Source organism: Pithys albifrons, chromosome 29, assembly GCF_047495875.1.
Source record: "Pithys albifrons albifrons isolate INPA30051 chromosome 29, PitAlb_v1, whole genome shotgun sequence".
Classification (NCBI taxonomy): Eukaryota; Metazoa; Chordata; class Aves; order Passeriformes; family Thamnophilidae; genus Pithys; species Pithys albifrons.
This window is the reverse complement of record NC_092486.1, coordinates 5730732-5756204: the sequence shown is the minus strand read 5'-3', so window position 1 is coordinate 5756204 and position 25473 is coordinate 5730732. Positions and strand designations below refer to the sequence as shown.

General features: G+C 51.5%; 2 protein-coding genes across 3 annotated transcripts in view; one reads left to right on the top strand and one right to left on the bottom strand.

The window, feature by feature from the left end:
• LOC139683652 (histone H2A.V-like) overlaps window positions 1-25473 on the bottom strand; it is a gene marked incomplete at its 3' end in the record, with an annotated part of 343651 nt that overhangs the window by 182980 nt on the left and 135198 nt on the right. The window lies entirely within an intron of this gene.
• LRRTM4 (leucine rich repeat transmembrane neuronal 4) overlaps window positions 1-25473 on the top strand; it is a 113289-nt gene that overhangs the window by 85577 nt on the left and 2239 nt on the right. The gene's annotated exons all lie outside the window — the stretch shown is intronic.

Genomic DNA, 25473 nt, shown 5'->3' with positions numbered 1-25473 from the left:
CCAGAATCTGCTTCCATGGTAAAATTAGGTTTGCACCAATAATTTTTTTGCAGGCAGCTGTCAACATCCTCCTGCTGCTGCTTTGCTCTGCCAAATTTACATTCTTCCTTAGCAAAATAAATCTCCCCCGGGTTCCAGGGTTTTTTATCTCCAAAGTTATCCCTTGGATATACACGAGCACGTGGCTGGATCGCTGTAAATCCCACAAAAGGGGGGAAAGGCACTGGAAATTACAGCTTTTTAATGAGGAAATTAACTCTGCAGTGGTTACTTAGGGCTTTCTTTTTCATCTGTTTTATTAACCATCCCAAGTGGAACAGGCCTAATCTTCCTAGATTAAAGTTCCACAAATTTGAGGGCTGGAGAACATGCAAATATTCTTTTGTAGTCCTGACTAAAGCACTTTAATCCTCAGAAAAAGGAGGCTTTAGACTTGTAATGTGGAGATTCTGTGTCATGCTGAAGTTAAGGCTGCCCAGAGCAGCTGTGGCTGCCCCAGCCCTGGCAGTGCCCAAGGCAGGTTGGACAGGGCTTAGAGCAGCCTGGGCTGGTGGGAGGTGTCCCTGCCCATGGCAGGGGGTGGAATGGGATGAGCTTTAAGGTCCTTCCAACCCAAACCATGCCAGGATTTCATGATTTTTTGAGCAATCAAGGTCTTCTCATCTTCCTTCCCCTCAGCCTCCTTTCCAAGGGCTCCTGGGGGATCCTTTGGGCTCTCAAGAGTTCAGGGCCAGGAGCTGCACTCTGGTGATCCTTGTGTTTCCCTTCTAATTCAGGACATTCCATGATTGTCTCCTGCTCATCCTGCAAGGAGGAACAGTCCCCATGACCTTCCTGTGGTACAGGGCAGTGGGCACAGGGCAGTGGGCACAGGGCAGCAGGCACAGGGCAGTGGGGACAGGGCAGTGGGCACAGGGCACAGGGCAGTGGGCACAGGGCAGCAGGCACAGGGCACAGGGCACAGGGCACAGGGCAGTGGGCACAGGGCACAGGGCACAGGGCAGCGGGCACAGGGCACAGGGCAGTGGGCACAGGGCAGTGGGCACAGGGCAGTGGGCACAGGGCACAGGGCACAGGGCACAGGGCAGTGGGCACAGGGCACAGGGCACAGGGCAGCGGGCACAGGGCACAGGGCAGTGGGCACAGGGCAGTGGGCACAGGGCACAGGGCAGCAGGCACAGGGCAGTGGGCACAGGGCAGTGGGCACAGGGCACAGGGCAGTGGGCACAGGGCACAGGGCACAGGGCAGCAGGCACAGGGCAGTGGGCACAGGGCAGCGGGCACAGGGCACAGGGCAGCCTGGGCCTGAGTTCTGTGACATACAGAGCAGTTGAGCATTTGTTCCATTCTGAACCTCCATCTGTAATTAGCTGTCTGCTCAGAGCAATATCTCAGCACTCCAGACACTGACACTTAGACAGTCAGAGCTGTATTTTTAGTCCTTACACTCTGCTTTTCCCTCTAGATGTTCATATTCTTCCTTTTTCATAACGGAAAACTATTAATTAATGAGAGAGGATCATTCACATGCTGCCACTGGCTGCCAGTAACCAACAAATGTGCTTTAAAAACACCTAAATGGCAACCCTGTGAGCACAGAGAGGTGGCAGCTTCACAGGGGACAGGAGAGGAGTTAATTGCTGGACTTTCAAATATGGGGGGAAAGGAGGGGCTGAAAAAGTTTACAGGGGAAATTAATGAGGTATAACAAATTAATTAGGGAGGCGAAACTGGAAGTGAAATCCTAATTATAAAAGCAGCAAGGACATGGACTGGATTCTCAGGGAAGGGAACTGTGGCTCTGACAGAGGAGTTTGGGGACCTTGTGGCAGGTTTGGAGCCTCGGAAGGGAGTTCTGGTGTTCTGTGTCAGCAGGACACGAGTCTGTGAAGCAGCACAAGGCAAAGGAGGTTAAAGCTGTAACTCAGCCCTGCTGGGCCCCAGGGAGAGGATGGGATGGCAGAGCTGGTGCTGGGGACAGGGGCAGTTGTGTCTGGGTGTCCCCAGGGACAGGGGGACATGAGTGTCACAGCAGAGGGTGTGGCAGCTGTGCCCTCCCCTGCCTGGCAGAGCCCCCCTGGGGGAGGCAGCAGTGGGAGCAGGGCAGTGGGAGGGAAGAGAGCAAATGAGATGGGCAGGAATGAAGAGCTGATGTTCCTCAGGGTGCTGTGGAATCAGACACTGAGGTGCTGTTGGAGGAAATAACCACATTGTCCTTAAAACCTCTTTTTCAAGGGCTGCTGCAAACAGAGATTCTCTCCTCTGTTGTGCTCAGTCAGAACCCTCTCAAGGGGCTGCTTTGCCTCTCTTGATGGGGTCCCCCAGGGCCAGCCCCACCTGAGCCCTCCCCTGCCCCCTGCCCTGCCCCTTGACTGCCCAGTGCCACCACAAAGGAACTGGTGCCAGGCTCCCAGCACTGGGTTTGGCTCTCTTTGAAAGAGAGATCTGAGCAGTGTAATGTCCTTTTCATCTCTGAGCATGATGATGTTCTCTCTCAGCCTCTGCTCCAACCCCCCTGGCACCAAAGAGGATAAAGAAATGCCCCTTGGTTTCCTGGCCCAGCTCTGATCCAGCCCCACTTCTTGGGCTCTCTGGGGGTGGGAGGGGAAATGGCCTGAACATGAACAGACAGGGCAGAGACAGTCCCAGCACAGCTCCAGAGGTGTTTTTATCTGGGTTTTTGGATCACATGCTCAAGGGGGTCATCCATTAATAGGCTATAAAAGCTCACTGGGGGATCAGTAGATGCTTTGAATGAATTATAAGTCATCATTTGAGGTGTGTCATGTTGGAGGGGTCAGTAATTAAAGCACTGCAGTTTCTGTGTTGTCTTTAGCTGGTTAATCTGTTCGTGGTAAAGATCCTTTACTGTGTGCACCAAACACACAGTTAATACATGCCATGTCCCTCAAGTTGTGGACAAGCACCTTTGAATGATATTTAGATATTTTTACAGATTCTTTCTGTTCTCTTTGATGACTATTTTGGTGCATTTTAGAAATCTTTTGAGGAGATACTTTTACCCTCACTGGTGCCTAATTTGCTATTCCATTACACATTAGTTCATCCTTTCATCTCCCTTGTTCAGCAGCCCCCATGAAAAGACTTTTGGAAGTTTACTTTGGGTTTGGCATTCTAAATGTTACATATTGCATTGTCTGCTGGCTGCTCCTTCCTCCAGGTGACCTTTCCAAGTGCTGTCAGAGCTGAGCCTGTGGCCCTCAGCATGTCTGGGAACGTGTCTCTGGCTGAACACAGAACTTTTCCTTCGACACCAGCAGTATTTTCTGTTCCAAAAGGAAGGGGTTGTCAGCTGTTCCTTTCCAGCCTCCTTCACTCCTCGTGGCTCTGCAGTGGGATGTGTTGACTCTGTGCTGCAGTGGAATAGGCCACATGTACACGTAGATTCTCTTTTCAGTATCACTTTCCAGCCCCAACCATCCCAAAGTGCTTTCCCAAGTCAAATTACCTATTTATGGCCTTGTGCAAGCCGAGCCTGCTGTCAGCACTGCCTGTGGAGCTCTCAGCCCTGGCATTGTCCTGGTGTCTTTGCTGAGTGGGTACAAGTGTCGTCCCTGCTCGGTGCCCTCGGTGTTGGCAGCAGGGAGTGCCCTGGGGGCTCATCCCTGAGCTGCTGCCATGGGATGTGGCCCTGATACCCCAGCCCAGGAACCTGCTCTGGCTGCAGGGCCTCTGCCCTGAGCTCCTGGAGATGCCAATCACAGAGCCATGGCAGGGGCTGGGTGGGAAGGACCTTAAAGATCCCCTCAGTCCACCCCTCACTTGGTGGTGGATCAGCATCAATAAGTTCATCTCTTTCCTCATGTCTCTTCTTGTCCCCAATTATATTTGATTTGAGTTTGAACTGAGTGTTTAGTTACAGTCCTTGGTAGTTCTCTGACAGAACCCTGGATAATTTGGGGCAATTTCCTGAAGCTTTTTTGTGCATCAGTTTCCTATTTTTAACCAAAATAATGCAGGTTTGTTGTACCTGTCTGTGCTGTCTCCTGCTCCATGTTCTGACCTTGCCTGGGGCCACATTTCTGTAACATTCAGGTTGCAATGTAAACAATTCTGCTCATCCTGGATTTATGTTTACCCATCAGGCTCCTGGGAATGGTTTTTGTTATTGCAAACCCTTTGCCTGTGTTTGTTCAGACAGAAATTACAGAGGCCAGGACATGCAGGGGAGCATTTTGTTCTCTTCTTGTCTTTTCTTGCACTGAAGGGAAAGGTGAGATGGGCAGGTGCACCAGAGCAGCTGCAGCTGCCTCTCACCTTGGAACCACAGGCAGGACCCATAAATTTGAAATATTGGATTTAAGGTTTGGAAGACTCCTGATAGAAATACTACCCAGGGAGAGGCACCCTTGGGATTTACACCACACTTGGATTTAATTATTCTTAGAGAAGCATTTTGTCCTGCCAAGGCACTTGTCCTTTGCTGTCAAGGCTGCAAGCACCAATTTCCCTTCTCCAAAGAGGCCCCATAATAGTCTGGGAATTAGTAAGTACAAAAAATTCTGGCTGGAATTATTATAATTTGGGGTGTCATGAACTGATGATCCTGTTAAATGTGCTCCAAACAGAATGTCCATCCATAATTGCACAGAGTCAGTCTGTCTGTGCAGGGTTTGGGGTTTGTATCAGTATCAGCAGGAAAAAAGGGACACAGTCTGAGAGTACAGGAGAGGTTTGCCTGAGGAAGGTGAAGGGACACAGTGTTGAAGAGAGTGGCCTTTTTCTTGGGCTTGTTCAGAGGAAACATCATTTTCTGTCCTGAAACTTGTGACTTGACATGTGCTTTTCAGTTCTAGAATCATAAAATCATGGAATGCTTTGGGCTGGAAGGGGTTAAAGGTCATCTAATGCCATGGGCAGGGACACCTTCCACCAGCCCAGGCTGCTCCAAGCCCAGTCCAACCTGGCCTTGGGCACTGCCAGGGATGCAGGGCAGCCTCAGCTGCTCTGGGAGTTCCATCCCAGCCCCCAGCAGTCCCACAGGCAGAAATCCCTTCCCCATATCCCATCCACCCCTGCCCCTGGCAGTGTGAATCCATTCCCAGTCCTGCCCCTCAGGCAGGAGCTGCAGGTGGTGCCCCTGGGGCTGGTGTTCCACTGAGCCCCTGGAGATGTTCCTGAGGCACCACCTGCCCCAGGGGGTGCTGGTTCATCTCCCAGCCCAGGGTTCATCAGAGGTGGGAGAGCTGAGCTCCTACAGCCCTTGGATATCACCCCCACACTTCTGTGAACCCCTGGGCTCAATTCTGATGTTCTGGTGATTCCAGCTCGGTGCCAGGCTGGATTTGGGGCCGGGGCACTGCCCCTCCTTGGCTGCACTGGCACTCCCTGGGCAGCTGGAGTTCTGCACAAGGCTGACACTGGAGCTCTTTGTCTCCTGGCAGCCCCTGCCTCACCTTCCAGGGCTTCCTGAACTTTCTCTAGGCCGTGTTGGAGCTCAGTTTTGTGGCCTCCAAGGCCAGAGGGAAGCATTAGATCCTCGGGGCCTCTGTATATCAGAGCCCATTAAGTTGCACCCAGTTGCCCCTGGGCATTCTTCACTGCCAGTCCCTGACTTTGATGCAGGGCTGCTGTGCCCAGGGGCAGCTGCTCTGGGGAAATGTGCTCTGTGCAGCCCCAGGAAGGGCTGTAAAGGGCACCAGGAGCCTTCAGAATGAATTGGGCTTGTATATGTTTGGTCTGAGACTTTCAGAGCCGCTTGGGGCATTGGGAGGCTCAGCTCCCATTAATTTTTATGGAAATTTAGTACCCACATGCCCTGAGTAGTTTTGAAAAATCTTCTCTTTTAGTGGGAGGCATAAAAGTAACCCTTCAGAATTAGCTGAATTGTGCATGTGCTTCGTTAGTGTGGGAACTTCAGAAGGAGACCATCAAACATCCTGGTACACACAATTAGACCCTGACCTGCTCCAGGGTGGCATCTCCTGCCCGACTCTGAGCACTTTGTTGTTGGCTTGAAGCTTGGGAGTGTATCCTCCTTTTTAACTCCCTAACCCACTTCATATAACTCAGGAACTTCTGAGCACCCATAAAAACGTCTCATGGTAGTTTAAGTTCTACTACTTTATCAATATTGGTATTTAGGAAGTAGGAGACGACTCCTAATTGTTTTGCTGTGCTCTGACATGTGAACTACAGCTCTCATTAGCAGCAGCTCCACTGCCAGAGAGCCTGTGCAGCCCAGGGAGGAGCTCTGGTCGTGGCTGCTCTGCTGGCTGATGGTTCTGTGAGGAGTCTCAGGACTTCAGGAGACTCCAGTGGTGGGAGATTTGCTCCTGGGACTCAGAGTTTCTGCTCTGAAAGATTTCCAAAAGGTCACTTTTCTCTCTGCAAAAATAACTTGTCAGACATTGTGGCAGAGCACCAGAATGGGGTGCACATGGAATCATCAGGGCTGGAAAAGACCTCCAAGCCTTCGACCACATCCCACCAAGGCCACAAACCACACCATGAAGTGCCACATCTACTCCTCTTTTTAACACTTCCAAGGCTGGAGACCCCACACGTCCCTGGGGAGCCTCTTCCATGTATGAAAAGGTTTTCTGGAGGTGATTCTCCACTTTCAGGGTGTTCTTGCATTTGAAAATCCCTTGGGTAGGATAATTGCCCATCCCATTTCAGAAAGCTGCTCCATGAGCTCCCATGGGTTGTTGTCCTGCTCTCCACTGGGAGTGTGTCCCTGGCAGGGATTCCCAGTCATTCCAGTTCCTCTCCAGGTTCCTCTCCATCATGCCCACCACAGAAGACCTTTCTCCAGCCTCAGTTTTGTACCCTTTGGCATCAGTGAGTGGTTCTGTTGTGTCTCTGTGATCACTTCCCCACTGGAAGACAACAGCTCGTAGGAAACCTTGTGGTGTGTGTTGAGTACAGTCTCCCTAATTACTACTTGCCAGGTTTAATTGCACCACTGCAGATACCTGATCAGACTCTTTGCCATGACATGTTGTGACTAGAACAGCCCACGTTCATTCTTTAGGTACATATTGCCCAAAATTGAAATATTTGTCTTATTTGACACAAATTATAATTATCCCAAAGAACTTGGAGGTTCTTCCTCCTCCCCTGCCCCCTGTTTTTGTCTTCTTTATTCCCACGGTGGCTCCCAGGGAGAGCAGTGGGTATCACTGCTCATTAGCCAAACAATTATCAGGAATTTAGGCAGCCAAATTGGGAAAGAATACCACGGTGCAAAGGAGAGTTTTACCTTTGGAAAATTCTCAGGTGCAGGTGAAAGAAATTCTCTTGATGTAAATGTAAGAAACCACAATGATGTATCTGCAGTGCCCTCAAGTAGAGACAAATTTAGCCCTCATTTAAAAACAGGACACCAAATGTTATTGACTGATATTGAAACTACAAATTGAGCCTGGCTTTAGCAGGGATAAGTCTGAACAGCACCAGGAGCTTCCATGGAGAGACAAGATTTATCCTGGCCAAGTGTTTTGATTGAAATCCTGTGACCTTTCACTATTTTGTGGTGAAGTAATTTAAGCTCAGCCCTGACAACAGTCAGACCTCAGCCTCCAACTCCAACCATGGCACAGATTTTTTGTGAGTCCTGAATTTCTTTGGAGCTCTTCAGGGTCTGCTTCATGGTCATGTCTCAGGTGAAAGGTCTCAGAACCTTTGATTCAGTGAAAATTGGGGTAATCTCCCCATCTCACGGGGCCAGAGCCTGAGGGATTGAGAACAGAAACAAATATTAGGAGACAAACCCAGCAGGGTTCAGCTCTGTGAGCAGAGCAGGGGATGGGAGGTTGGTGCTCACAGCAGTGGTGGCCTGAAGGTGTTTTTGGTGAGTTTTTAGTCAACTTTGTCCCATCAGGATGGTGCTGGTCAGGGGTGCACAGCTGGGCACCCAAAGGCCAAAGAACAGGGAGAATGATCAAACAGAGCTTGGGTTTGGTGCCATTCAGGGGAGGGGGACCTGTGACCAGGGGAGGGGAACCTGTGACCAGGTGTCTCCAGGAACTGCTCCACCTGTGACCAGGTGTCTCCAGGAACTGCTCCACCTGCAGCAGGAGCTCAGCAGGATGAGGGAATGCAGTTTCACAGCAGTACACACGTGCTCATGATGGGCCAGTGTGTGGAATCAGAGCCCTGGAGGGGAGGAAGGGAGTGCACACCTTGGGAAACAGGAGCTGGAGCAGTTGAGCTGAGGACAGGAGGCTCTGGCTCCGCTCCCGGCTCTGTCACACCTTCCCGTGTGACCTTGGCCAAGTCACATCATCTTTCTTTGCCTGAGTGCTGTGTGTGGGAGTAATGATGTCTCCCTGGGCAGAGACACCTTTCCTGCTGCATTCTGATGCTCAGGTGTTGCTGGAGATGCAGGACATGGTGCAGAGGTCCCTCTCTCTGCCCTGTCTGGAGCTCTCCATGGGCACAGAGCTCTGTAAATCCAGACAGAATCACACAAAACCTGCTGCATTCCTCCCTCCACACCCAATCCTGCCAGATGTGCTCCCAGCAAGAGTCCCCACATGGCACAGCTGGGCAGAGCCGTGTGCTGGGCAAACACAAGAAGATTAATCAGGTTGTCATGGTGTGGAATTGGGTTTGGGATGGCAGGAAAGCTCCAGAGCTTGGCCATTGTTTGAACTCTTGGAACTGAGAGGGGACACAAGCCTGGGGTGAGGGGCAGGGGTGGCCCAGGTGCCCAGGAGTGTGTTTGGTGCCAGGTGCAGGGTTTGGGGGCTGCTTTGCTGCCTGAGCAGGGCTCGCTGCAGGGGGTGGGGGCACCCAGCACGGTGGGCTGAACAGAAGAATGCCACCCCTCTGAGCTCTGCACATGAACTGTCTCATTTCTGGGACTCACTGCTCCCTTGCAACCCACAGTGTGCAGCCAGCCCAGTGCCAGCCCCTCGGGGCACCCTGTGGGGAAGGAAGCTCTGCCCTGTGCTGGGCAGTGCCAGCACGAGCAGGTGCTGCAGCATCAGATGTGCCCCGGGGAAGGGCAGATGGTGGCTCAGCACCTCTGAGCCCGTGGGCACAGGGCTGGAGTGCCAGGCCAGCCCAGAGTCCTGCTGCTGTGCTGTGGGTGCCCTGGGAGCTGGGGCTGCCTGTGCTCTCTGGGTGCTCTGGGCTCTCTCTGGGTGCTCTGGGCTCTCTCTGGACTCTCTGGGCTCTCTCTGGGTGCTCTGGGCTCTCTCTGGGTGCTCTGGGCTCTCTCTGGACTCTCTGGGCTCTCTCTGGGTGCTCTGGGCTCTCTCTGGGCTCTCTCTGGGTGCTCTGGGCTCTCTCTGGACTCTCTGGGCTCTCTCTGGGCTCTCTCTGGGCTCTCTCTGGGCTCTCTCTGGGTGCTCTGGGCTCTCTCTGGACTCTCTGGGCTTTCTGGGCTCTCTCTGGGCTCTCTCTGGGCTCCCTGGGTTCTCTGTTCCTGTGGAGCTCCTTTGTCCTGGAGCATCTTCCACACCACCTCTGTGACTTCTGTTTGGCTCACACCAAACAGCAGCTTTTTCCCCTTTTTCCTCCAGCCTGGACTCATTTCTGTGAAGGCTGAATTGTGCTTGCAGGCAAATGAATTCATTAAAATGAGACAGTCTCAGTCCCAGGCTGGGCTGCAGCTCCCCTGTGGAAACAGCCACAGCAGCCACCTGCAGAGGGGAAGGAGCTGCCAGTGCAGCTGGAGACCTGTGGGATCCTCCTAAAGATCCAGGAGATGAGCATTGTGCTCAGATCCTTCCTAATTTAGTCCCTGCTCCATTTTATTCATCTCAGAAATGAGCTCCTGTTCCATTTGTTCCTTCCTTTAAAGAGCAGGGAGGGACCTGCTTTGGGGCACATTTCAGTGCAGGGAATTCTCTCCCAACTCCTCTGCTCTGGCTGCAGGTTCAGTTGGAGAAAGGGATGTCACGGTGGACCTTCAGTGCTCAGGAATACAAAGGTTCCTTTCCAGCTGTGGAACCCCCAGGCTCTGAACATCTCAGCTGCTTCTGTGCTCGTGGCCACTCCGAATTCAAACTGAACTCTGAGTGCTTAAGGCAGGTCTGACAACCACATTCAAGTTTTGAAGCCACAGAGCCACTTTTTGATACATTATCCCAGTTTTGTCTCCTAGTAAATAAGTTGTTTTAAAGCTGAAATCCTAAAACCACTGAGGCTTTCAGTGCCTGCCTCTGGTTTTTATGTTTTCCCCCAGCCATAAAGCCAAATTATACAGGGTATATCCCATGTAATTCCTTTTCTGGCCCTATCTTATCTCCAGCTCTTTGCTGATGTGATTGAAAAGCTCTGCAGTTCCGTGACAGAAATCCCAACAGAGAGTCCTGAGGGCCCTCACTGTTCCTCAGGAGCAGGGCCAGTAGCTGCAAAATGCTGCTCCCTCTCTATATATATTTTGAATACCCATTAATTTATTCATTTTAATTAGTTATTTTTATTTAAAGGAAAGGAAAGATGCCAAGTGCACCTGTAATGCTGTGCTGGGCAGGTGGGACATGGGCTGAGGGGGCAGGAGGGAAAACTGGTCACACTTGGACATGAATCTGTTCTGCTTTGCAGCCCCCCAAAGTCCTCAGTCCTTCTGTTTTCAGGGTTCCCTGGGTGGGTCCAGGGCAGCTGAGTGTCCTTTGTGCCTCCCAGCAACCCACACTGCAGAGATTGAGGGTGGAGATGCTCATGGAAGGACTGGTGGAATGAAGCTGTAGAGGGACAGAGCAGGAAAGGAAGGGATTGGGATCCATTCAGGATTATAAGTCTCTGAAATGAAATTTTAAACCTTTTCCTCACACAGTGACCCAGGAGAGCTCAGGTGAGACAGATCCCACACAGATCCTCTCTCTGAGGCTGAATTGCTCCTTGGAAGCTGCTCAGGGCATGTGGGGCTGGAATTCTCCAGGAGAGTTGTCAGGACCTTGAACTCTGGACACAGACTCGTCCTTAAGAGTTTGCAGATTCCCAGAATCCTCAAGGCTGGAGGAGACCTTCAGGACCATCCAGTCCCACCCTGACCCAGCACCACCATCACCCCATAAAGGCCCCAAGTGCCTCATCCAGGTGCCTCCTGAACACTCACAGAGGTGACGACTCCACCACCCCCTGGGCAACGTATTCCAAGGCCTGACCACTCTGCCAGTGAAAAACCTGAGTCTAATCTCGAGTCTGCCCCTCCCCTGGTGCAATTTGAGGCCATCTCCTCTCTCCTGTCACTTGGGACACAGGAAAGAGCCTGACCCCACTCACCCCAATGCCCTTCAGACAGTTGTGCTTTCCCCCAGATTCAGCAAACAGACAAACCTTCCCAAATTGTTTATTTAGAAAGTTTCTGAGGTAGAATTTCCTTGCACTGAGCTGGGTGTAATTTTGCTGGCATGACAATTTGAGGTTGGAGCTGGCAGGATTTAGTGCTTCACCTCTCTGTGTTCCCCTGGTCAATAAGGCATTTATTTCCTGGCCAGAGCCCCCGTGCTGCCTGTCTGGGCTCTGTCTCACAGCTCTGAGTGGTGATACAGCCATGGGTCTATTTTTAAAAGAATGACTTCAATAGCCAAGGAGAAGGAGGAGAAAACCTGTTTGTGCTGTATTGACAGAGAAATTCATTTCTCCACCAAGTAGAATGTCATAATTTGATTATTTTCCTTAGAAAAAGTTTTCTGATTGTTCAGTTTCTATTGTCAGTCCTGGAAGGACCAACTTAAAAGAATCCTGTATTGTAGATCCCTTTCTTTAGGCTGGGAATGGCAAATCTTGGGGTCATAAACACCCAAAGTGTAGGTGGCACCTGAGGGGCAAGGCTGTTCCCAGATGAGGAACACCTGAGGGCACCTGGGTGGGGCAAAGGGAGGGAGAGGATGGGCAGGCAGCAAATGCCAAGTGGAGAATCTTTCTGCAGGGAAGGGCTGGGAAGGCCTGGGGGAATTTTGGCTCCCATCCCACTGTTCATCACTGGGTATGTAGTTGCATGTTAGACTTGTGTGAGATCTGAAATGAGAAAATAACTGGGGTCTGTCCCTTCTTTCCTTTATCTCTGGCAGGTGATTGGATATTTGAGAGACTTTTTCCTTTGCTTTTTTTCTTAAAAAAAAAAGCAAAATTAATTGGAAATGACAAGAGGAAAATGATCCAGCTGAATGCTTTGATAAGCAATCAAGGCTTAATAGATTAGAAAATATAATTAATTACTTAATTATACTCAAAGTGGCTGTTGTTGGTAGATTGTTCAGTGAAAAGCCATTGTTGGGTGGGAGGAGCTGCTGGTGCATGAACTTCAGGCTGCAGGAGGCCCTCGCTGCTGGCAGGGACTGGGGGGACCTTGGGGCTTGTTCCACTCTCATCCCACTTCTTCCAAAGTCTTTCCAAGCAGCTGCTTCCCCCAGAGGGTGGTGGGCACAGCCCCAGGGCTGCCAGAGCTCCAGGAGGGTTGGGACAACACTCTGAGGGCCAGGGAGGGATTGTTGGGGTGTCTGTGCTGGGCCAGGGGTTGGACTGGATGGTCTCTGGGGGTCCTTCCTGCTCAGGCCCTTCCCTGGTTGTGTGAGTCAGTCCTTTCCTGGGAGAACCACCTGATGCCCAGCTCAGTTTGCAGGGCAAGGAGGTGTCCCAGTTTGGTACCTGCAGAGGAAACCTGAAATGCTGCTGTGGGTAAACTCCAAACCTGCCCCACTGATCTCCCTCCTACCCCGTGGCTGGAAGGGAAGTTCTCTAAAGATCATTCTCATGTTCCCAAACTAATGTTGCTGCCCGTTTCTCTGTCCTGCTCATACTTACCTGGAAGAGACTGTGAGTTCCTAATGGTGGCAGGAACTCCTCCAGAGGCTGAAATAGGTTTGTTTTTATTTCCTGAAAAACATATTTCCCATCCACATAATAAATGAACTAAAGATAGATATAAGGAGCTGTTTGTTTGCCAGCTTTAGCTACAGAAGAGCAGGAATTCCCTGGAAATGCACAGTAAAACTTCAAGAGCACCAAATTAGTTGTGTTTTGCCTCATTTAAATGGATTTCCCAGGCAAAGTTCTCCAGTGGGAGCTCTCCTTGCCTGGCTGAGGAATTGGGGTTAAATCTCCAGCAAAGTGAGCAGCAAGTGGGTACAACCCGTGCTGAAAGTGCCTTATCCATGGATAGCACCTTTGGAAAGGCTTCTCCTTCATTCTGTTCCACTTGTTCTGCCAATCTCCATCAGTGTCTCAAACCCCCAGGCTCTTTCCAGGGTTGTTCAGGGAGTTGGGACTGGAGTTACTTTGCTCCTTTTGCTTTGGTTTGGGTTTGGATCAAGGCCTGGCTGGAAGAATTTAGCAAAAAATCCTCCCAAGTTCTGGATTCAAGGCTTTGAAAGGATGGAAGTGTCTCAGTGTGGGGTAGAGCCAAGGGAAGGGAGTCTGAGAAGGCCATGGAGAGCCAGGGAAAGGTGGTGGAGCACAGGACAGAGTGTTTGGGGCCTGGGGAACATCAAAGGAGCACAACTGAACGGGAGGCAGGTTTTGTGGGAGCCAAAGGGTGGCAATGAGCTGAAGAGGCTTTTGAAGGTCCAGCTCAGGCCTGTGCAGCTGAGCTGCAGCCCCTCCCAGGACCTCCCTGCTCTTGGATTCAGGCTGTACAAACCAGTTAAAAATAGTTCCACATTCTGTGTTCAGCTGCATAATCCTGTGTACAAAACTCTGGGCTGGGGCTCACACACCAATCCCCTCATTACTCACCCAACCTCCTGTTTTAACGCCCAGTTTATAAGGAAATGTCCATGGAATTCTGAGGTAAAGGCCTGGGATTTAGGATGAACAACCTTTGCATGGGGTTTTGCATTCAATAAACAATATTAAAAATCAGCTCTGTGAAACCAATACCATGTTTCCATGGCAAAGCACAGAGAAATGCAATGAGCTGATTGGAGATGGCACAAAGAGATTGGAGAGCAGTGGGGAAGGTGCTGGAGCTCTGCTTTGCTGCTCACAACATTTCCTACCAATGCTGGATTTTTAGAGGCATCACCTTTTCCTGGTGGAAATCTGAAATATCAAAATATGCACCAGGATCATGGAATCATGGACTGAAAGGACAGTTTGGGTGGGAAGAGGCCTCAAACCTCAGCTCATTCCACCCCTGCCATGGGCAGGGACACCTTGCACTGTCCCAGGGTGCTCCAAGCCTTGTCCAGCCTGGCCTTGGACACTTCCAGGGATCCAGGGGCAGCCACAGCTGCTCTGGCAATTCCATCCCAGCCTCTCCCCAGTGTCACAGGAAAGAATTTCTTCTCTTGCTGGTTATATCTTACCCCCAGAATTCCTGCTGTTCCTGGCCTGGACTCTGTGCTGTTTCTCACTGTCATTATGTGGGAATTAGGAAACACATGTTTCGTTTTCCCTGTGGAATTAGGTCTGAGTGGTTCAGTAAATGATTCTCAGTTTCTTTCAGTGGTGCTACTCCCCTTTAGTTAAGACAAACACATTCCCTGAGTTCAGGTGGGATGAAGTTTGGCAGTGGTGGAGTCCCCACCGCTGTCACTGGTGGCAGGAGTGGCAGCAGAGCCCTCAGTGAAGGACATCTGCTGAGGAATTGTGGACTGCATTATATTCCTCTTGTATTGATACCTTGGCAGAAGGGAAGAAAACAACCCTGCAAGCTCCTGCCCTCATTTGTCAGCCCCAGAGCATATGGTGGAGGCTGCAATGGAGCCATGGTTGATCACCCTCCCCTCTCATCTGCAGCTGTTCCCTTTCTGATACATAAATATGGGATTCAATAATGCATCCACCAACTCTGTCCATTTTTTTTAATGTTTCCTTTGACAACCAAATGTTTCCATTATGCCCAATAAACATCTTGGAGCCTGACCTGTTCCTGCTTTAAATGCACATTAAGGTGCCTTTGCTTCCCTTCACCTTCCAAAGGCAGCTCTGCAGCTGTTCATTATTTCCAGCACTTACTACAAGAGACTCATTGTCAGGAGATAATTCTTTTTGCCTTAGAACTTCATAAAAGTGTTCCAGTTCCTGACCACAAAGCCCCAGTGAATAAGTGCTGTGGAGCAGTGCTGGGAGCTTTGATTCAGGGCTGTTCTGCCTTCAAAGGGCACGAGGCTGGCATTGGCACAGCCTTTTTTCCATGGCAATGGGGACAGAGTGCATCTCATTGTGCTCTATTGTGGGCAGGTTGTGAAGCTGAACTTCCTACACACCTGCAGCACAAAGAGGAAAAGGGTAACCATGTCAACCATTGTCCAGCACTACTGGCACTCCCAGCCCTTGGTGCACCTCGGAGGTGTCGTTATGACAAGAGATGAAGGCTCTGAGGCTCCTCCTCAGGGAGTAAATACCTGCCTGTGATCCCTGCAGGGGCTGGTCCTTCTGATTGCTTTTGTGTTTGGGTGTCCTTTGTTCCAGAGTAAAGAATAAGGAGGGAAACCCAAGAATTACTGGGGAACTAATGGATGCTTCAATAGAATCATGGAATTGATAAGGTGGGAAAAGGCCTTTGAGAGCACCAAGTCCACCCGTGAGCAGCACCACCACCATGGCCCCCTCAAGTGCCACATCCACAGGGGTTTTGTGCACTTCCATGATGGTGATTCCAACACTGCCCTGAGCAGCCTCTTCCAGGGCTTTACAACCCTTTCCATGAAAAATTTTCCCCAATATCCAACCTGAACCTCCCCTGGAGCAGCTTGAGGCCATTTCCTCTCATCCAGCCCCTTGTTCCCTGGCAGCAGAGCCCAACCCTCACAGCTCCCCACTCCTGCCAGGGAGCTGCAGAGAGGCAGAAGGTCCCCTGAGCCTGCTGGGTCCTCCCAACTGGCAGGGACAGAGGAGGAAACAGCCAGAGCTGCCTGAGGCTGAGACTCCTCATGGGGTGGGTTCACAGCAGCAGAACCCAAAGGCCACGGGCAAGATGCACTGGAGCAGAAAGCCTGGAAGGGATGTGCCTGCAGGAGTGAGTCACCAGGAAAAAACCAGTGACCAGAACTCCATGGAAATATTTCATGAATGCAGAAATGCAGCACTTGCTCTGATTTTAGAGGACAAGCACAGAGGTGCATTAAGGTGTGAAAAATTCTTGTGGTTCTTTCTAGATAGGTCTGATGCTGGGTGTTCATTTGGGAGGCAGATCCAGGTGGGATTATGATGGAGACCAAGATTCAGAGCAAGGTGTCTGATGTTGGGCTGACAACTTCCACTCCTGCTTCTGTTTCCTTGGCTTTTTGGTAGGAACTGTGATGTCAGTCTGTGTTAAACTCTTTGATGTGGGTGTTTAACTCTCTACATTGCCCCGAGGGAGTTGTTTGACCTCTCTTTATTTATCTACAAAGGGAGGGTAATGTTATCTGCTCATCTCAGAGCAGCATCACAAGATTTCTCTGAGCAGTGGCTGCAGAGCCCTTGGCTGAGGGACAAAGAGCTGCTGGTTGTTCTTGTTGCTGCCATGATTTGACTCCATCACAGAGCAGAGACTGAATCCTTGTGAGATGAAGCTAAACTAGATCTGCTCTGAGAGTTTATGGGGCCAGACTGGAGCTTGTTTGGTGTAAGTGCTCCAAACTGTGTGTTGTGGACACTGTGCACTCAACCCCAACTCCTGTGCTCTGCAGCTCTGCTCCTCCTGGGCTGGATCACACAAACACACACACAGTCGCCGTGGCCACATGACAGGGGGAGTCATTTGGGGATAAAAGATCTGTATTCATGTATTTAGCTTGTGGAAAAATCTGTCTCTCAATCTGTGCATCAGTTCTGAGATCTTTCTCTTGTTTGCTGTTTGCCTTTCTCCCACCCTTCATCTGTCACGCCTGTCTGGAGAACAAGCTCTTCGGGGCAGGGACTCACTGAGCTCCCCAGCCTTGTGTGCCACCCGACGCAGCCTCGGCTCTCTGGAGGCCTCTGGGCACTGCAAATAAACAACAGAGTTTGGACTGGCAGAGGTTTATTTATCTCCTTCTCTTCCTTGTCCCAGTGTGTTTCACCCTTGTGTAGTTTGGGCTCTGGTCATGATGTCATTTGGATCTTAGAGGTGAACGAGGCATTGGGTGTTTGTGCCAGGACCTGCAATGGGTACAGACCCATCAATGGGATAGAAAGTCTTTCCTCTGAGGGTGGGGAGCCACTGGAACAGGTTGTCCAGTGGCTCTCTCATCCCTGGAGGTGGCCAAGGCCAGGTTGGACGGGGCTTGGAGCAACCTGGGATAGGGGAAGGTGTGTGAGTTGAGTGAGATGAGCTGTAGGATCCCTTCCAACCAAAACCATTCTGTATTTCAGTGATTTTTAACAATCCAGACTGAAATGTGAGCAGCAGGCACAGTTCTGCCAAAGCAGCTTCAGGGTTGTTTCCAAGCCAAACCATTCCATGATCCCGTGCAGAAGGTTGTTCAAGTTCCAGCCCCAGGTGCCACCAAGGGAATTCCACACCCTGAAGAAGTGGAATCCCTCAGCTGCTTGCTGAGCCCTTGGCACACACTGGCATTACCTTTCCCAAAGGGAACAAGCCTAGCCATGGCACAGTGGCTGGAAGCCCTTTGTGCCTGGCTGGCTCTCACCCATGGCAGGTATTCCAGCAGCTGCCCCTCTGCTTGGCACACCTGGCTCCAGGTTTCCTTGGCCCTGGTTCTTGTGCTTCCCCTCCATCACTGCTGCCCTGGAAAGCACAGGAACAGCCCAAGTGGGCAACAACTATTGCTGCCTGTTACTGTTGGTTGTGTCAGATGAGACACAACAGTCTGGTTTGGCTTTGCTGCAGTCCCAGAGCGTGCCCAGCGTGTGCCCAGGCGAGCAGTGGGCAGTGCAGGTGCTCTGCAGCCCTCTCCTGGCTGCAGCCAGCAGTGCTCAGTGCCACGGGAGGCTCTTCAGTGCTGCCTGAACACGCTGCTCTGCAGAGCCAGTCCCAGGCTTTGGGCACATTCACACATCCCCATCCTTGTGCTGCTCAGGCCGGCTCTGGCTCCCACCAGGGGGTCCTGGCACAGAGCAATGCCCGAGCTGTTCTGTCCTGAACCAACGTCTGGAGCAGCTCTCTGGGAGTACTTGGAATGGGGCAAAATGAAGAAGACTTGCTGATTTCCATCTCCACAGGGAACAGCCTGGGACATCTTTCCTTCCCTCTACATCTTCACCATCTTGACTGTGTTGTTTCTGTGCTGGTGCTCAGAGGGTTCATGGTTTGGGTTGGAAGGGACCTTGAAGCCCATCCAGTGCCACCCCCTGCCATGGGCAGGGACACCTCCCACCAGCCCAGGCTGCTCCAAGGCCCATCCAACCTGCCCTGGAATATTCCAGGGATGGGGCAGCCACAGCTTCCCAGGCAGCAGAGCTGTCTCTGGGTTAACCCCCCAACCTCAGTTCCTGATTTTTCAGAGCTCTGCCTTGTGCTGTTGCTGCTCTCTCCTTTCATGTCACACAGGGGCTGTTTTGAGGATTAGCATGTGCTTTGTTTGTTGTTTTTTTCTTTAGTGTCATCCAGACATTCTTTCTGCTTTGAAAGTGTCCCTAAACTACTATTGCTCAATAATAATTCCCGTTGCTTTTGCTTTCATGCAGTAATTGAATTGATCTGCTCAGTTTTGCAGCAGCAAAGATTGCTAAGCCAGGATGATTTCCTAACCCATCTTCCTTCCAGTTTTCTCAGGGATTCTAAATATGCCTTTACAATGATTCCCCTGCATATTGTAGCACTTGGCCATAGGAAGGAAAAAGTCATTTGTTTTCTGTAGAGCATTAAAAAAATATTCTCTCATTGGGAAATGTCCTTGCCTGCAATGCTGGACACTCTTGCATTAATTTTCTGCTCACTTGGTCTGTGATGTACAAAAATTCTATAGAATGTGACTGAAGCCCCTGTGAGTTCTTGGCTTTCTAACAGTGTTTGAGGGCCTGCCCTCCCTTCCCTCCTCTCTAACAGAGTTTGAGTGCCTGCTCTGCCCTCCCTGCTCCCTGACAGTGTCCCAGTGCCTGCTCTGCCCTCCCTGCTCTCTGACAGTGTCCCAGTGCCTGCTCTGCCCTCCCTGCTCTCTGACAGTGTCCCAGTGCCTGCTCTGCCCTCCCTGCTCTCTGACAGTGTCCCAGTGCCTGCTCTGCCCTCCCTGCTCTCTGACAGTGTCCCAGTGCCTGCTCTGCCCTCCCTGCTCTCTGACAGTGTCCCAGTGCCTGCTCTGCCCTCCCTGCTCTCTGACAGTGTCCCAGTGCCTGCTCTGCCCTCCCTGCTCTCTGACAGTCTCAGTGCCTGCTCTGCCCTCCCTGCTCTCTGACGGTGTCCCAGTGCCTGCTCTGCCCTCCCTGCTCTCTGACAGTCTCAGTGCCTGCTCTGCCCTCCCTGCTCTCTGACAGTGTCCCAGTGCCTGCTCTGCCCTCCCTGCTCTCTGACAGTGTCCCAGTGCCTGCCCTGCCCTCCCTGCTCTCTGACAGTGTCCCAGTGCCTGCTCTGCCCTCCCTGCTCTCTGATGGTGTCCCAGTGCCTGCTCTGCCTTCCCTGCTCCCTGACAGTGTCCCAGTGCCTGCTCTGCCCTCCCTGCTCTCTGACAGTGTCCCAGTGCCTGCTCTGCCCTCCCTTCCCTGCTCTGTCTCTGCCATCTCAGGAGTGTTTGGAGCCCAGGAGCGACGCTGCTGTCGCATCCCCCTTTGCCTGTCACACACTCCGAGAGGAGCAGTGGCAGAACATTTGCTCTGTCACAGCAAACAGAGGCTTCAGCAGCACAGGGAGTTGTAGCAATTCCCAGCTGAGGATCTCGGGGCTCTTTAGGAGCTTGAGCTCCTTGTATTACCTGTAGCATCTTGTTTTGCCACAGCTGAGTGGGGGCTGGATGTGCCAGTGTCTCTGCAGTGAGGGAGCCTGAGAGGTGCAGGCAGAGGTTTCCTTGATTCTGATCTGGCTCCAGCCAAAACCTTTTGGGTATTGTATAAGTAGCTAAAATAGAAGGGGAAATTTCCATTTCTTTTATGCCTTTCTTCTCACACTGGTGTGGGTTTAATCACCACTCATCACGTTGCTTTGTTTGTGCCTTCTCATGTCTTTAGGACAAAATATTGTGCAATTTGAGTCACGTTTCTCCCACTTTAGGAAATACAGTTTTGTTCTCTTGATGCACAAAATCAATGTACAGCTTTGAACAGCAGTTAAAAATCTTTGAAGCAGCCATCACTCTGGGGAGAGGGCTTGTGCAGCCCATAAATTCTCAGCAGATCTAATGAATAGGACTGTTTTAATATGAGACAAAGACTTATTTCACTCATTCTCCTGTGCATTCCTTGTCACCGTGGCAGGAACATCCTCAGATGTTCATGTTAAACTCTGTCCTTGTTTCCTGGCAGTGCTGGGGGGAGCAGGTTGCCATCTTTGCCATCCTGGTGGGCAGTGGGGGAAGAGCATCTCCACCTTTGCCTTCATTGTCATCATCCCTTTTTGACAGACTAAATGCTGCTCTGGCCCCAGGGCTGGGGGGCTCTGAGGTGCTTTGGAAGGTGCAGCTCTGGGGAGTTTGGGGCCTGAAATGGCAGGAATTCAGCGAGCTGGGAGTGTTGGAGCTCCAGAGAGGGCTCTGTGGGAGCTGGTTTGGGATTGGTGGTCTGTGCTCTGCTCTGTCGTCATCCCTTGGGCTGGAGGGACCTTGGCCTTGGCCTGAGAGGTGAAGGCCAAACAATCCACACTCTGCAGCTCTGATGGGATGAAAAGAGAGCAGAAATTCCTGGAGAAAATGGAGCTTGAAGTGTCTAAACGAAAGCTGAGCTGCCTTAGAACGACTCTGTGTTTGAAGGTCTGTGTGTTCAGGCACCCAAAGATGTGCAGAGGCTCCCAAAGGGATTCTTTTGCATCTGGATGGGCAAATTCTCCAACTGCAGCTCATTTGAAGGACTAATCTTGTGTCCCTGAGCTTTGTAGAAGCTTTCTCTGAACCACCAGGCTCCCATCCCTGCTGGATTCTCTGGGAAATGATCCTCCTAGCACTGAGAGCAACATTAATGGCTTTCCAAACAGAATATCTGGGTAGTTTGTTTATTTGATTGGCCCTCACAGCAGAAAATCAAAGGTTCCTGTGAACCTCCCTGGAAGGTTTTCATCAGTGGGGCTTTTGTCAGGAGCCAGACATGCCACAAAAAACACATCAAGCAATTTAAAAGAAATGGTTTGCCCAAGGAACAATAACAAGGCTTAGAAGACTTTTCTTTCTGGGAGTTTCCTTTAGGGAAACCTTTTCGTTTCCTGATTGAAAGATCAAATCTGCCCATAGAGGGAGCAGTGGGGTGTGGATGATTTTTCTCCTGATCTCTAGAAAAACACACTCAGTTAAAGAGTCCATGGAGAGGTTCTGCTTTAAAGGGAAAGGCATTTATGTGACTGGATAGAAGGATTAGGAAGTTATCTGTAGGAAGGGAAGGGAAGCTTAAAATCCAGTTCAGTGTCAGTGGAACTGACAGGGAGATGTTGCCCGAGGGTTTAAAACACGAAATGCACTTTCCAAGGGTGACCAAATCAATCACAAAATTCTCTCCTTGGTGCACCCTGTGTAGCTGGGAAATGGGTTAAAAGTTGGGGAGTATTTTCATCCCAAATCCCAAATTAGTAGCTGTATTTTCATTTGGCTTATTTTAAATCAGTCTATTTTGTAAAGTATTGTATAGTCCTAAACAAGACACATCAGTTTTAGGTCGATGAGCTCTCTGACATCCGGCACCAAACTGGTTCAATGCACGAGGCTTTGATGTTCCTGTCAACAGGAGAATCACCTGAGGAAACAGGGATGGCAGAACCAAAGGGCTGCTCCAAAGGGAGCCAGGCCCTGCTGGGGCTGTGCCAGCTGGAGGCAGAACACCCAGAGCACTCCTGGTTCACCCCACCCTCAGTGCCCACCTGTGTCCCTGCAGAGGGTTGGCTGGGATGGGGGGCATGGGGCGTTTGCTGAGCTGCTCCAGAGGGCTGGTCCAGGGCTGCTCCAGGGCTGCTCCAGGGCTGCTCCAGGGCTGCTCCAGGGCTGCTCCAGAGGGCTGCTCCAGGGCTGCTCCAGGGCTGCTCCAGGGCTGCTCCAGAGGGCTGGTCCAGGGCTGGTCCAGGGCTGCTCCAGGGCTGCTCCAGGGCTGCTCCAGAGGGCTGGTCCAGGGCTGGTCCAGGGCTGCTCCAGGGCTGCTCCAGGGCTGCTCCAGAGGGCTGGTCCAGGGCTGGTCCAGGGCTGCTCCAGGGCTGCTCCAGGGCTGCTCCAGAGGGCTGGTCCAGGGCTGGTCCAGAGGGCTGATCCAGGGCTGGTCCAGGGCTGGTCCAGGACTGATCCAGGGCTGGTCCAGGGCTGGTCCAGGGCTGGTCCAGGACTGATCCAGGGCTGGTCCAGGGCTGGTCCAGGACCGATCCAGGGCTGGTCCAGGGCTGGTCCAGGGCTGGTCCAGGACTGATCCAGGGCTGCTCCAGAGGGCTGGTCCAGGGCTGGTCCAGAGGGCTGATCCAGGGCTGGTCCAGGGCTGGTCCAGGACTGCTCCAGGGCTGCTCCAGGGCTGCTCCAGGGCTGCTCCAGGGCTGGTCCAGGGCTGCTCCAGGGCTGGTCCAGGACTGATCCAGGGCTGGTCCAGGGCTGGTCCAGGACTGATCCAGGGCTGGTCCAGGGCTGGTCCAGGGCTGGTCCAGGACTGATCCAGGGCTGGTCCAGGGCTGGTCCAGGACCGATCCAGGGCTGGTCCAGGGCTGGTCCAGGGCTGGTCCAGGACTGATCCAGGGCTGGTCCAGGGCTGGTCCAGGCCTGGTCCAGGCCTGGTCCAGGGCTGGTCCAGGACTGCTCCAGGGCTGATCCAGGGCTGGTCCAGGGCTGTGGACTGTGGTTTTCCAGCAGAGTGAGCTGCACTGGGGTTGTTTGTCCCAGCTCCCTGTGCCTGCTGTGCCCAATCCCTGTGTCTCTGAGGCTCCACCAATGGCAGCACCACCATAGCACATCTTGCTTATTTCTACTCGAAATTATGATGGGCTTGAAAATGAACTCTGAATTTGATTTATCAACAGCTATGATGTTAATTCACCAGTGAAGTCATGGTGTTCTGAGATGAAATATTAGCACTAATGAGGAAACATAGCTGCCATATTTTTAAGCTCTGAGTTTCCACTACATCTGGACAAGTTCTAAAGTTGCGTGTAATTTAATCGTGTAGTCATTAACCAGGCAAGCATTTCCCCATCCATCAGGTTACCTGGATTGCAAACTACCAGCAAGTGGGAAACCAGATAATGTTCAACTCCCCAGGAATATTTATGCTTCGGGTTTTTATGTTTTCAAAGGGGAATGTTGAGAAATAACTTTTTAATGCAGGCCAGAATCTCGTTGTGTTTTGGGTGCCTTCAGTTCCTCCAGCTCGTTTTGGGGCAGTAGCTGTGCCTCACAAACCTGCTGAGCTGGGAACCTCTCCAGTGGCACTTGGACCACGAAAGGGAGGATTTGCATCCTTAAGTTTCCACTGCAAGATCCTTTGTCTTCTCCCTGTATTGGGGAATTATGTAAATGGGGCTTGTAATAAAGCTCTGCTTGAAGTGAGTGGCTGTTCACAGGCAGCATTTGTTCCACCTGGAGGAAGCTCCAGGGAGGGGTGGACTTGAGAAGTCAACACTGGTAGCTAATCCCAACCCCAGCAAAGCTTCCGGAGCCCCCGGGGCGGGAAGGGCTTTGTGTCACCACTCGAGATTCCTTCAGAGCAGGGATTAGTTCACTGACTCAGTGGATGGAGCAACAGAATCAGCTCCCCAGAATCAGCCCCATGGCAGGGGGTGCACTGAGCTGCTCCTTAAGGTCCCTTCCACCCCAAGCCATTCCATGGTTGTGTGATCCCACGTCCCACCCTGAGCACCCACCATGCCATGGAGTGGAGCTGTGAGGGAGCACAGGAGGCCAGGAGCTGAGTCAGATGTTATGACAGATTCTCCAAGAGAAAGGGGGTTGCTTTGCATGTGTTGTGTTTCCATATGATCAACTCCTTGTCTTCATGTACAACTGAGCTCCTTCCAGAACTGAACAGAAGGAGTTCAGTAGCCCAGAGGGCTGTGGTTGGTGGCAGCAAAGTGGGGCAGAGGGGACGCTGCAGGACACCACCAGAGGGTCCTGTTCTGCTCCTGCCTCTGCCTTTGCTTTGCTGGCAGGTCCCTTTGGCTCCTCTTTGGGGTTTGCAGACAGGCTCAGGTGGCTGAGGAACTGCAGAGCAGGGACCTCCATCTCCAGAACACAAACAGTCCTTGGCTTTTATGGACCCATAAAGAGCTGCTGTAAAGGCTGAGGACAAACTCCATCCCTGAGAGGGACTGGCACAGCTCTTGCTGTATCCAAGGGGAGATCAGGCTCTTGGCCCATCAAATTCTCTCCAGCATCTTCTCTTCTGCACCCTCCCCACTCAGCTGTCATGTAAAATGAGGTTTTCTGCTGAATTCCAGCTCGTGCCAGAATTTTGGGCTCTCTCTGGTGTTCTGCAGGACTCAAACTGCCTTGGGGATCCAAGTGCAGGAGGAGCTGAAACCCTGCAAACCTCCCCATTGCTCTCAATGCCTTTGTGTTTCCTGTGCCTTTTCTGAATGAGGTGCTCCATGTAATGAAATTTTGTGAGAAATTAGCTCTGTAGCCTTCACTTAAAGTTCAGCCTGGCAAATAAAAAGGCATTTGTTCCAAGATTGGATTATGGGTAGGATTTCTCCAGCTATAATGAGCTCAGGTTTTGTGGCAGCGTTAGAATAAACTCTCCTGCAGTGAACGGTTTTTTCCCTAAGAGCATATTTCTTTCTTCTTGATCAGCTCATCTCTTGCAGATGATAAAATTATCTGCAAAGATCTGTATCTGATGTTGTGCCATAAATCATATTTAGTTGTAGGATTAACATTTGCAAGCGTAGAACATTTATGGAAAAAAGAAGAAGGTGTGGGGCTTGCAGTTCCTGAGGATTTACATAAAGAAGAGCTGGATCCAGGGTGGATCTGGCAGGGTTTGGAAATGCATTTGTACAAGGTGTGGATCTGCTCTGCTCTGGCAGCATCAGTGGAGCTGCTTTGATAGTGTTTATCTTGGTGAGCTTGGAAGATAAAGAACCCAGAAAATCCTGACCTGGGGCAAGCAGCTTTGTCCTGGCAGGAGTAAAGAGTGTTCCAGCTGTGCTGAATGCCAGGCTTGCCAGTCCTTTGCCATGCTCAGGCTGCTCTGAGCTCTGGGGAAATGCTCAGCCCCTTTCCAGGCGTGGGAAGAAGGGCCAGTTTTTGAAAGCTGCTGGTGACACAAAGCTCTTGGTTTGCTCTTCAGAGCTGCCTTGTCCAAAAGAGGCAGAATTCAGCCCTTAGGACTGCTCTGAACATCTGCCCACAAAGAGCCATGGAAAGGCAGAGCAGCTCCCTCTGCTCCAACCTCAGCACTACCAGGGGGCAGTGGAAGGTCCATCCACACATGGGGATCCATGACACAGATCATGGAATTATGGAATGGTTGTGTTTGGACGGGACTTTAAAGTTCATCTCATCTCACCCCCTGCCATGGGCAGGGACACCTCCCACCAGCCCAGGTTGTTCCAAGCCCTGTCCAACCTGGCCTTGGACACTT